Raw genomic sequence first — 14,211 nt, 5'->3', positions numbered from 1 at the left:
CATCTTAACTATCACACCTGTACTTAACATGAATCGTAGGAGAGAAAGTAAATTAAATAAATACACAGATAAATGGCACTAAATATTATTTTTTCTGTGCAATGGAACAGACTAGCAGCCAGGCAGAGGGACAGCTGGAGGTGCTACAGTAGGGAGGGTCAGTTTACCAACAACGCAATGCCACGTGTTGGGATAAACGAGTTTCTCTCTCTCTCTCTCTCTCTCTCTGTTATTTATTAACCACTGTCTACAGCACCTTCACTTCAAATCGTCTCGCATAGTTTAACAAAATGTCGTGAGGCAGGATAAATTAATTATCGGAATGAACAGGTAAATTGGCCATAGGACTGAGATGATGGATGGCGGACGGATGGACGCGTATTTAATCTATAAAACCGGTGCAGGAGTTAATGAAAGCTGTAGTACACCTCTGAGGCTCGAAATTTATTCTGACATGAATAAACTCGTCAGGAGATAGCAAGAATAAACTAAACAGTTATCGGACTGAAGAGACTCAAGAATTTTTAAAAAGTACATTGTGTAGAAATCATATGCCTGAGGAGCAAAACCATGAATTAAAAAGACGTGAATGATGAATAAGTGGCTGCATCATCCATTTCTCAGTGCAATTGCCGTAGGTTTCGTACTGTTGTAGATTCCTGGTCGTGTTTCTTGATTATACCCACTCTAAATTATAACGATTTAATAAGGTTTGGGTAATAATGGTGATGATAAAGATGATGATGATGATGATGATGATGATGATGAAGAAGATGATGGGGATGAGGATGATGATGAGGATGAAAAAGATGAGGATGATGATAAGGATGATGATGATGATGACGATGATGATGATGATGAGGGGGAGATGAAGAAGGAGAACGAGCAAGAGAAGGAACAGAAGGAATAGGATGTAGAGAATATTTAGTGAGAATATTCCTTGTAAGGACCCACCCCACCTAAAGAGTCCCGGGTTTGTTGATTCACTTATAAAGCAAACAATGACTCACAAAGACCACAAGAAAACCAGCTTCGTAAATCCATATGCTTAACGAGGAAATGCGTATGAAAAAACACAAAATCCATCTTTAAAAATCCCTATGTTTATCTTTGTAAATCCACATGTTTAGCGACAAAGGAATTACAAGTACTTACCACAGCTTTGAATGTCCAAGTTTATCGATAAAAATATACATAAAGACTACAGGAATACCAGCTATATATATCCATATAGTTTTAATCAAGGAAGGGATTGTAACTCAGTCGGTAGAGAGGTGGCCTGCGGTCCTACCGGACCCCAAGTTCAAATCCCCGCTGGGGCAGGGAACAGTTTAAGGATTTGCATTTCATGTATAGCAGACTTTACCAGTCTACCAGAAGACCCGCCGACATGTCGTAAAAGTACCCCCGCTAATACCAAAACACCAGTCCTGTATGAGACAGCCCTAGCATGTATTCAATATGGACGATGGGTGTTAGCGCCGAAGTGATGACATGGAGAGGTGTATGGTATGTAGGAGGACTGCTGGGCCTTGAGAGCAGGCTGTGAAGCCTATGCCCAGAGTCGAGCACATAAAAAAAAAAAAAATCCTAACTAAATGGATGACCAGGTCGCGCCCTGTGGCCAAAAGTGCATGGTTCCCCAGGGAGGCCACGTAACTAGTTTTTTACAAACTCCGCCGCCACCACCAATGAACAAGGAGAGAAGCGAATTCTCTCCTTGTTCATTGATGGTGGCGGCGGTGGTGGTTGTCCTATATAACAAGAGTGGGAGGAAAGGGAAAAGGAAGAGGGATAGGGGTTGAAGAGTAGGTGAGGAGGGGAGGAGAGCATGAGGCGGGGAGGAAGGGACAGGGGTGGAAAAAGGGTTAGAATTGGTAGAGAGGGCTAGATGAGGAGAGAACAACCATATACCCAAACCTGCATCATGCCACTGTCTACTTGCACCACCTTCTGTTTCATCATCTGTTACCGCATATATTCCTCCCTCTTCTTACTTTCCTTTCTACATTATCCCTTTTATTTTTTCTGTTTTGATCGATATGGATGTGTGGAGAAGGGAAGGAGGTAGGTAATGAGAGAGGGATAACTGGAGGGAAGGGAAAGGTAGACAAGTAGATGGATATAGAAATGGAACTATGGAAGAGATGACTAGGAGACTGAAGGAAATCACAGAGGTAGGTGATGGGAGGTGTAAGGAAGAGAATAAGGAGGAAGGAAGTAGGGTGACAAAAAAAAAAAAAAAAAAAAAAAAAAAAAAAGTGGTTAAACATGGGGAAAAGTAAGTGCGTGGATGGGAAGACGGAAGGGGGGCAAAAAGAGAGAGGGGGTGAGGAGGAATGGAGAACAAAGATAGGGAAGATTGAGATTATGTGGAGTAGGGGGAAGGGGAAAGAGGGAAAGGAAAAAATGGATCTAGTGGAGGAAAAATAAAGAAGGAAGAACAACGAAGTGGAATTTGGGACGGAGTAAGAATGAAGAGGGAGGAAAGGAGAGAAAGATGGGTAGATGGTAGATAAAAGGGAAAGGTAGGGCAGAGGAAGAGGGAATAGGGAAGGCGGAGGGACTGAAGACTGTGGAAAGAAAACGAGGGACAGAGCAGGTGGAAAGTCTAGGGACGAAGAATAAATGACTATAAGGGTTGGGGAGGTGCATGGAATGAAGACGGGAAGACAAAGGGAAGGACGGGGAAGGAAGTACGCAGGAAAGGGTGAAGAAGAAGAAAGGATGATAGGAGAAAGAGGGCAAACTAAAGAAGAAGTCGTAGGAGGTAGAATGGAATTTGTAGACGAGACAGAGGGTAGGTGGGGAACTGGGGATGGTATGTTCAGTGACTGAGAACAGAAAGCAGTGTAAGGGGAGAGTTTAAGTGGGAGATGTATTACAAGAGAAAAGACAGGGGTGATACAGGGGATAGAGGACACGTGAGGGTGAAAAGTGATAGGACAGAAGGAAAATATAGAGACCAGAGAGGAGAGGAGTGAACATGACCTGGATAAGAGAGAAGGATAAGTTACACAGGGAAGGGGAAGGGAATGGAGAGCAGAATGGGGAGGATGGTGGTGGGGTTGGGTGTGGGTTGTGGTGGGGGGAGAGGGAGGTAGTGAGATCATTAGAGTGTGGGAAGGGGAGGAAGAAGTGTGAGGGACGAAGAAAAGTTCTTGACAGGAGGAGAGATAAAAGATGGGTGGGGGGGGGGTAACGGGGACTGAGGGAGAGAGAGAAGAGAGGGGTAAAACGATGGAGGTGAGTAAAGAGGAGAAACAGGTGAGAGAGAGAGAGAGAGAGAGAGAGAGAGAGAGAGAGAGAGAGAGAGAGAGAGGAGAGAGGGTAAAAGAGAGGTGGCAAGGGATGGTGTCAGAGGGAGAGGTCAAAGGAGACGAAGAGAATTAATGAGCATTAGAAGGAATGGGGGGAAGAATGAAGAGGAAATGAAAGGGAAGAAATGATAAGAGAGGAGAGAAAGAGATAAACGGGAGGAGAGAGGAAGGATGGGTATAAGGGAGAAGTAAGGGAGGACGAAGGGTATGACTATGCGATAGGGTGGAAGGGAAGAAGAGAGAGATATAGAGAGAGAGAGAGAGAGAGAGAGAGAGAGAGAGAGAGAGAGAGAGAGAGAGAGAGACGAAAAGGGAGGAGGGGTGAAAGAGGAGTAAGAAGAAATGAATGTGCAGTAGCAAGGAGATAAGTAATGGATGCTAGGGTGAGTAGGAAAAGAAAAAAAAAAGACAAGGGATGGCATGTAAGAATGGGAGAATGGGATGGGGCTGGAGACGAAATGGGATGTGAGGAAAGAAGCAGGCAGAGGAAGGGAAAAAGGTAAATAAGAGAGAGATAGCAAAAGGAGACAGACAGGGAGGAAAAGGAAGCTGAGGCGAAGAGGGAAAGAATAGAGAAGTAGGTAAAGAGGGAGGGAGAGGAAGCGGAGGCTGAAAGAAGGGAGGGGGGAAAGGAGGAGGAAGTGAAAAGGAAGGATGGGAGACAAAGAGAAGGAGGTAACAAGGGAAGTAGAGGATGGCAAGAGGAATAGACCGAAAAAAATGAGAGAGAGAGGGGGGGGGGGGAGTCGGGGAAGAAAGGAGAGAGGAAGAGAAAACAATAGGGGATGAAAAGGGAGGGAGAAGATAGAGAGGTGAAAACGGAGAGGGGCTAGTAGGAGGTATGTAAATATGTCACGACGGGAAAGAATGGGTGGTGGAGAGGGATGAGGGAAGAGACAGAGGGAGGGAAGAGAGGCTGAGAGGAGGAAGAAGGAGGGATGAAGAGTGAAAGCAATGGTGAGGAGACTGATTTGGTAGTTCTGTACTGGTCTTACAGTCAGGGGACTCGCAGGAGTGATGAGTTCGAGCCCCACCGAGTGTTAACGAGGTTGTGAGACTCACAACTACAAGCAGTTAGAGAAGTGGTCTGGTGTAAAGCAGGAGGTGAGTTCGATCCGAGGCAGGCGGCAAGCAACAATTTGATTGGCTGAATTTCGCTAAGGAGAATTTACTTTTTCTCTCATCAGATCCACCGACATGTCATAAAAACACATCTGGGATATATTAAGTACGTACGGTGGGTGCTGACAAGCCCAAGTGAATACTCGGGTATTAGCATTCACGTGGAGACGAGTGAAGGTATGCAGCACGGAGGAAGACTGCCTGGCCTCAGGTGTGCTAGCCGTTACACCCCCAGCCCCACCCCACTCCTACAGACGAAGGAGGGAAGAAAGGAGAGGGATAGATGCTGTAGAGAAGGAGAGTGAGAATGAGTAGAGGGTGAGAATGAGTGGAGGGAGAAGGGAAAGGTAAGGAGAGAATGAGATGTGGGTGCAATAGGAAGGAGAGAGAGAGAGAGAGAGAGAGAGAGAGGGAGTGTGGAGCATGAGCAGGATATGTAAGAGATGGGAAGAGGGGGGAGATAATGAGTAGGTATCAAAGAGATGTAAATGGTAGGAAGGAGATAGAGAATATGAAGAAGTGTGCAAAAGAGGGGAGGAGGAGTAGAAAATGCCGAAGGGAGAGAGGGTATATTTAGGAAGGTAGGGAAGATGGGAGGTAGGTATAGGAGAGCTACAAAGAAAAGGAAGAGAATAGGGAGAAGATGAGAATGAGGAGGATGTGAAGAGAGGCCCGGTAAGACTGGAAAGAAGACAAAGGAGGATGTGAAAATAAAGTGAAGGGGAAGGGGGGGAAAGGAGAAGGAAAATGAATAGGAAAAAGTGAGAGGGTAAGGAAAAGTAAAGATGGTGAGATGATGGAGAGAAGGAGAGAGTAATGAATGAAGGGAAGATATAGGGAGTATTAATAAAATGCACTATAAATGGAAAGGGTAAGAAGAGGAAGCGAAAGAGAGGGAAGTGAGGCAATAGATGGGAATAAAGAGAGAAGATGGTGAGGGGGAAAGATGAGAGAATAGAAGGAGGGAAAAGGAACTGAAGAGAAGAATGGAAGAAGGGAGGGAGAGAAAGGGAAGAGAGAGTGAAAGGATGGAGCAGATGGTATGGCATAAAGGGAAGACAAAGGGTGTGAATGTGGCGCCACGGGGTATGTGTTGTTTAGCGAGACAGAGTTAGTTTTTGTTTTGTGTGCTGAGGACTTGTTTAAGAGGATGGGTATGGTGGATACTGACACTGGAAGGCTGCTACCTGTGGTAATGAGAGAGAGAGAGAGAGAGAGAGAGAGAGAGAGAGAGAGAGAGAGAGAGAGAGAGAGAGTGAGAGGGGTGGGTGTTGTGATCAAACGGAAAATTCGAAGGGATCTAGCGTTACTTCTGGTAAAATAATGTGTTCACTAACTACAGAAATCAAAGAAAACATAACTCTTTAGCATAGCACACTGTGTGTGTGTGTGTGTGTGTGTGTGTGTGTGTGTGTGTTATTGCACTTGTGTGCGTGTATGGTTGGTTGTCTACCTGTGTGGTCCCTTTTGGAGCAGTAAACAAAGTGTTGGCAGCAGCTCCCAACGAGTACTTATAGTGTGCCATAAGCCCTACTGAAGCCTCACTCCAAAAGTTTGAGTCAAAAGATCTTATTCTTAATGGCTTCCGACATTTCATAGCACATTTTCCTCTGCTATTTACTTTGTCTGTTACACCTTAATTTCGTCTTGCATGTCACTGGTGCAAATTATTCGATATTAAATGTTACAAATAAATGGACTACAATATTAAGGGGCAGTAGGCAAAATAAAGCGCTAAGGAGAAGGTGCTGCAAATTCTCTCACATCATCTAGATCACTATCTTAAGTAACTCTAAGGTTGCCCCTTTTTGACCGCAGATTTACACCATAAACCTACTTCTTCAATTCCTTCCAATAGATCTGAAGCTTAACTTAGAATTCTGATCTTCTCAGTACGATTTAGCGCGTAATAAGTGACACATCTACCCAGGAGTTATTGGGAAGGGGAGGTGCATAGACGACAGAGGGATAATCTTTATGTCTGTGACGAGGTTTGGTAGAGTCGGGATCAAAAGACAGCTTACGGTACTACGCCACTGAGTCTACACTTAGGTCATATCCGTAACTTTCCTCTCCGACATATCGAACCAGAGAGAATCATTTATGAGCACAGGAACAAAACGAACCTCTCTCAGCTTTCGAATATTAGTTAGCAAGGGAAAGTGAGAAGAAGAGGTTAACTTTTGTCTCCGCCAACATTCTTCGCCTTCTCTGCCATCAAGTTCGTCCATAAATAAAAAGCGAAACATGCATAGGTGTATCGCTCTGTGTTTATGTTCACGTGTATATGTCAGTGCATGTTTAGCGTGGATGCGTGAGTGAGTGTGTGTGTGTGTGTGTGTGTGTGTGTGTGTGTGTGTGGTATGTATCTAGTGTGTGGTGGCTGCCGTGTGACGAGAGATGGTTTAGGGTGGCGCTTTGAGTGTAGTGATATCATCAGGAATCCTGTTTGACCTGATAAATCATTACCACACCTGCCAAACGGAGACCAGGGCAGTGGATGTCACTCCTTATGCATTCTGGGTAGGATAGGACAGGGTTGGGAAGGACACATTCAGGGTAGTGTAGGACTGGATACAATCAGGTTAAGGTAGAGTGGGATGGACTTCATCCCAAACAGACCCATGGCAGGGTAAGCAGTTATGACACTCACTAGAGACTTGCTCAACCAATCCACAAAGAAATACCTTTCTATTGGTAAATAAAATCGTTTGATTGTAACTATTCTCTTCAGTCTTTTTGGTATAGTCTGTACCGTAGGGAGAAAACTGCAACAAAACCTTGACAGGTGTTGTATAAATACTGTTAATCACTGTGGGCGATACTCTGTAAACTGACACATAAACTGGCAGGTGGTGACGGATGGCGGTGCAGGTGCGTCATCACCATCATCGAACCGCGTCACCAGCTGTCAGTGCCATGTATAGATGACACAGTGGCACCATCCCTGAAACCACTGTTGGCTTCAGATGATACTGTCGCTGGCTAATGATGCCAACAACAGCAACTGTCTGCTCTATCATTCAGACCTTATTTGCCTCATAAGAAGCGTAGGGGCCCGAGGCTAGGCTTTTCAGTCCCACCCGTGAGTGGTGAGCCATTTCTAATGAATACGTCCCAGTTCCTTCTTGGATGTAAACTTTTACAGGGATCATCTGGCTGTAGCGCCTAAACCCACCAGACCACCAGATGTCATTTGATTATGTGGTTACCACCCAAAATAAATAGTTTCATTGATTACATGAAACCAGTTGTCATTCAGTGCAAAGTCACTTGAAGGCGGCTATTGTCGAGTGAAGGGATGGTGTGTGTATCACCATCACATAACAAAGTGACAAAAATAATCCATTCATCATCCAACCCAGACCCGATCAGCAGTGCATTGGCCCGGAGTTAGTTACTCAGTTGAGGTTATTAAAGGGAGAATGATGAGTTGTTCGCCCCTTTAATAATAATAATAATAACTAGAATTCTGAAACTGCTAAAGCAATATTTAAAGAACTCCACATTCCAGATGAAAAAACTTTTGTTATCATTGTAAACTTATATTAAGGGACTTTTGGTGTGACCCAAAATTATTTACTGATTTTGACCTGTGACCTTGAGATCAAGGTCAAGGTCATTTATACAATGCAAATAATTTTCACTCATGACTCACTACATTTCCAATTAGTTTGGTCAAAATCGGCCAAATACTTTCCGATTTAGCACTTTTAGGCATGAGGTGGCCATTTGGTTTTCCTCAATATCAAAAAATACTTGTTGGATCTCAATTTCAATACCCAGGTGCACTCGTATATGTTGACTACTACATACTGGAACATTTGCAAAGCAATCAGTTTAGTAGTTTTTGTTGCGCAGGAGATCAAAACCTGAAACAAATAACATAGAGTGCTCAGGTACTGCTCTAGTACTAGGGGAAAAAAAATTATGCCAAAAGAAGCCTGCAACCAAGATACCTCACTCCTCGAAATTTCAAATTTCTGTCTCGAAACGGTCTTGGAATATCAAGCTTCTAGAACTCCCCTCCCCCCAAAAAAACAAAAAGAGATAATATCTACAATATCAATAACCACTCCAAAGAATATGGAGTTCTTAATTTTTTTGCTTCGTTTATAAAGGCTTCAACATGTTTGCATGCGTCGGCCTTGGTCACCTAATGGCGGTTCTCCATGCCGTTCGATCTCTGGCAGTCTCCCTGTTCAATCCTTCATCCCTGAGGTCACACTTGATGACCTCGTCCTAAGTCTCTTTTGGTCTGCCTCTCATAACCCTACCCCAAGCGGTAACACTTCTCACTTTCTGCACCCAACAGTCATCCCCCATCCTCTCCGCATGCCCAAACCATCACAATCTACCTTTCCTCATGACAGCACCAATACACTCCAGTCCTGTCCCACCACCTAACTCTCCCATTGAAAACCTAGTCTCCAAGGCCTCGCATTCAAGGACGCACTGCACATCTACCTAATCATTGTCATTTCTGTACATTTGAGCCTGTGAATATTCTCTTCCTTTACTGCTTAGCTCTCACTACCATACAGCATTACACTCCTCACACATGCCACATACTGTACAAAAATCCCGTAGGGAGGAGGAAGAGCCTTCTCAATGTCAGGAGAGGCAACAGCTCCCTGAACTTCTTCCAACCACTCCTTACTCTAACCAAACAGCTAGCCCCAGCCCCACCTGCAGCACATAACATGGCCATGTAGTGTAAATACTATATTTCCTTCTTTTATGTCTTTCAGTGGTTTATATAGTAGTGTTATACCTCTTGAAAATTATACTTGTCTATAATTAAGGGATTAACTAGACCCAGTTTCCTCTTCTACCCTTGCTATCTCACTCGGTTATTTTCCACCCTCTGTAATTAAACTCCTTGTATAAAGATTGTCCCATTGTATCAGGAGACGCAATTTTGCGAAAACAGGGAAAATTTGTAAACAATGATTTAATAATCTCTCAACCTGCAGACTAGACTGATAACAATGTATGTATCTAGTAGTGTATAAGTAAGAATTCTAAGTGTGTTCATAGCCTAAGTGACAATTCTCGCAACTGTCAACAGGCGCTACGTGCAATATGACCACCTAATGTCTGGAGAGACAGGATCGGCCCGGCTCCTAGTGCATGCAGGTTTAGTCCTGGGGCTAACCTACTGAGGGCTGTATTGTCAGAATAAAACCAGAAAGACGTAGGAGAACCCGAGGCAGGGATACCGTAGCCAGAACATTTGTCTTATGAGACCACCCTACTTCCCTAGTAGCGTTATAGAGGACTGAAAACCCTCTGCCCACCTCTCGAATTCGAATCCTGGAGGGTTAGCTCATGTTCTCCTCCGACCCGAGACCTCTATAAACTATACCACCGAGGCGCCTTACAAAGTAATATTAACGGACCACATGCGAAAATAACCCAACGTTTAAGAGGTATTTGGGATCCTTCTAAGTACACTATAACCCAACCTCCATAGCCACACCTTTTCTTTCTTCTCTCACATTTTCCTCCTCTCACAAACGCCTAGTTTCTCTTCTCTCGCTCTTTCCTCCTTTCACCAGCTCCTCCTCTCTCTTCTTATCAGTCTTTCCTCGTCTCACTAACACATTACTCTTCTATTACTCTTTTCTCCTCTCACTGACACTTTTTCTTTCCTTTGTCAGGCTTTCCTCCTCTCACCAACGACTCTTCACGCCACACATCATCTTTCCTTCTCTAACAAACACCACTTCCCCGTTGTTTCGCTCTTTCCGTCTCTCATAAATACCTTTTCTCTCCTATATCAATCTTTATTTACTAACACATCTTTCTTCTCGTACTTTCTTTTCATCACATCAGCATCTCTTCTCTTTTCCATCACTTTCATCCACTAATTCTTAATACCTATACTGGCACTGACACACTGTAGCCTTGATAACGAAATCTGCAGTATGACTCAGCCAGCCACGCCGACAATTACACTTCTAACGAACAGCGGATGCATTCACAAACTTTCCTAAGTTCATTGGCCTATAACATTCCTTGTATATACGTTTATCTTCATTCGTACATTCACCACACACTTCGCAACCAGACTAAATACTGAAGCAATAAAATGCGAAAACCAAACGATGTCATAGTTGTTAACTGCTATGAAGACTTGATTATCTTGTAAATTAGTTAAAGCCTTTTATAAATAGGTCGTCAAGTTTATGATGATTGTGTATTTGTGTGAGCACTGTCGCAGACACGTCATCTGGGATGACAGTATCTGACGTGTCACTCCTTCAGTCATTCCTTTGATTCTAAGTACACTGGGCATTTCCTAAGTACACCGGGCATTCATGCAACTTTGTACCTCTGAGTACATAAACTAGTCCAACCTGTAGCTCGGACCAGTTAGGAAAGAGTCCTTGGTGCATATTCCCGATACAAATAATAAGTCACCCAGTGCAATATTATGTCACTGGTAGACTTGTATTGGCTCACTGAAGAACCGGAGCTCTTCACTAGGGAGGGTACGGAAAAGCTATTGGGAATTACGGGTTGTCTGTGAAATGAAAATAATTGAGGATTTTTATGCGATTTTCAAATTAGTGTCTATCTCTCTTGTAACTTCAAAAATGGTTGAGATATCGAAAAAAGTTCGCTACTGTACTACAGAGTTATCCTCCCGACCCCTGCCCCCATTTCTTGATGAAGCGATGAATCTTTTGCCCGGGTACATAATTATGTCGGGGGTCCAAATTGCGACTAAATTTGGAGTTCTCACTTGCTTCGCTAGCTCGAACAGTAACGTTTAGAGAGTACATAAATGGCACACTCACTTAATAATACGAATGGGGAAGATGTACTGGATATTTATTGAAAAAATCCTAAGCATGTCTCATCAAATTTATCTTCATTATCATTCGGTCATCTCTGAGGGTGGATGGTTGCCGCGAACATTTGTGTGGAAAGGATAATGGCGAGGTGTGGCGTGATTGAATCCATTACACTATAGTCTGATTCCCGCCCGTTTGCGGCTTAGGTGTGGCCCGCACCTGTGGACAATGGTGCCACGTTTCCCCAACTTGCGATGTGAAACGGAAGCTATTTATGTACAAGGCATCACAAATTCGATAAATTCAGATGAATAAAACTTACACTTGTGTATTTTGATGGATGAATCAACAGTAATCTTATTATGCATAAAATATTTATACAGTAACACAGAAACATGGCATACATATTGTACAGTGTTGCTAAAAGATATTGTAGTCACTTTTAATGGTTTTTAGCGTAGTTTTAGGGTGGGTAATAATATCACAGTTATGGATATAAGATAATGAGCCTGAAAAAAGAAGAAATATGCCAATATCCAAAGTAAAAGAAATAATTCATGTAATTCTTGTGAGTGGCAATACTTACACACCCATCTGGCCTAAAATAAAGTACGTACCCCTCCGTACAGGTGTTGCTAGGGAAAAATGCTCACATTTACTGGCTTTTACCATAATTTTAAGGGCGAGGAATAATCACATTTATAATCATAAGCTAATATGTAGGACAAAATAGTAGGCATATGCCAATACCCAAGTAAAAAAAAAAAAAATTATTCATTCGCGAGCGGCAACACTTCCACACCCAGTTGGTGGCCTTGACAGATAGCTACCTGGGGGTGACCTCGTGTCACTTCCTTTATGTCCTCTGCACAGACAGCATGGCAGCTCAATCAGCCCATTCCTCGCCTCTACACAGCCAGGCTAAAGAAATTGTCTTCAATGTAAGGCAGTATTTTCAGGAGGAGAAGGAGATGGAAGTAGTTCTTCATGGCCTATCAAAGGTCGTCTCTCGTACAGCTGCAGCAACAAAGATTAGCGAGAGATCAGTTGAAAAAATCTCTAAAGATGCAAGAGAGAATGAGGAGATGCAATGTCCTAAGTTTAAGTCCCCCAAGAAAAGGAAACCTGTAGCACCAATGACCGATTTCTTTGATAACTTTAATGAAGGCGTGCTACGAAGAACAGTTCTGAGTTTTTATGACAGGAAGGAAATCCCAACACTTGAAAAAATTTATGCAGAAATTAAGATCAATCTTTCGTATCCTGGCAGCCGTGAGACATTAAGAAGAGTTCTGAAGAAAATCGGTTTTCGTTATTCAAATGTTGATGGACGGAGATTCCTAATGGAAAGAGATGACATAACTTATGCACGGTGCATTTTCTTGAAAGAAATGAAGGAGCTTAGAAGTTCAGGCCAAACCATTGTCTACTTAGACGAGACGTGGACCAATCAAAATTACTCTGTGTCCAAATGCTGGGTAGACAGCAATGCAAACAAGGCCATGGGAGTGAGGGTGCCCACAGGGAAGAGTTCCCGCTTGATTTTGCTGCACGCAGGAACCAAAGATGGATTTGTTCCTGGAGCAACCCTTGTTTTCCAAGCAAAGAATGTAGGAGACTATCATGAACAGATGAATGCGGACACCTTTGAAAAGTGGTTTAAGAATCAACTGTTACCCAACATTCCATCATCTTCTGTTATAGTGATAGATAATGCATCCTATCACTCCAGAAAAATAAATAAACCACCAACTACTGCAACCAAGAAAGCGGAGATCCGAGAATGGCTGGAGAAGAAGGGTGTTACAGTGCCAGACGGTCTCCTCAAAACGCAACTCCTGCACCTTTGTGACTCGCCACATCGCAGCTGCCGATACAAACTACGTAATCGATAAGACGGCCTCAGAACATGGACATAGGGTTGTACGCCTACCCCTTACCACTGCCAATATAACCCAATCGAGCTAATTTGGGCACAGGTTAAAGGCTACGTGTCAAAGAGAAATACGTTCAGAATTGCAGATCTGAAGCCACCTCGTCCATGAGTCACTCAATAACGAAACGCCAGACAACTGGAAGAATGCTGTGAGGCAAGCAGAAAAACTGAAAGAGGAAGATTAAAAGAGAGATGTGGAGATTGACCATTACATCGATTCTTTCACTATCACTCACATCTTCTGATGAGGATACATCATAACTCTTCTATCCTCTTTTTCGCACTTTTCTTCCTCATGTTTCTCTCCCTTCTTTTTCTTCTGTTTTTCTGCCTTCTGTGAGAGATAGAGGAATAGGCCTATTGGGGACACCTCTTAAAAAAAAGCGCGCCAAGACAAATACCTCAAGGGTGGTGTGGAAATGATGTCAAATTTACAATATATACAATATTATGTAAAAGAAAATATCAAAAATGTCTCTTGCAATAAAAGAGAGAGAGAGAGAGAGAGAGAGAGAGAGAGAGAGGCATGCATTGAATGCATTGTAGGCATCACTAAATATAACAAAACCAAATTAACAAATGAAAGCACAATTATAAATAACTTATAAAAGAATCAAAAGTACTCAGGGTGGCTCCCATTTCCCGCCAGGAGAGAGAGAGAGAGAGAGAGAGAGAGAGAGAGAGAGAGAGAGAGAGAGAGATAACGGTATAGAAAACGTGGCAACACTGTACACAGATGAGGGCCACACCACAGTCGCAAACGTGCGCGAGGAGGACTATAGTGGAGTCCGTCTGCCACCACGTTTAAGGGTTATCGTTGTGTGTGTGGCGCTGGTTGGTTATATCTGATTTTGGATATCCATATTAGTTTCCCGTGTGTGTGTGTGTGTGTGTGTGTGTGTGTGTGTGTGTGTGTGTGTGTGTGTGTGCTTTAAGAAAGAGAGTTGCATGGTGCCATAGATACATAGGCTACACAGACCTTACAGTCACAACAGGGTGACCTGGTCTTAGCGCCAACAAATACAGTAGA

The sequence above is a fragment of the Coenobita brevimanus genome, chromosome 13 (genome assembly GCF_032717465.1).
Source record: "Coenobita brevimanus isolate Jiangsu-jjx chromosome 13, ASM3271746v2, whole genome shotgun sequence".
Lineage (NCBI taxonomy): Eukaryota > Metazoa > Arthropoda > Malacostraca > Decapoda > Coenobitidae > Coenobita > Coenobita brevimanus.
This window is presented reverse-complemented; position numbering follows the sequence as displayed.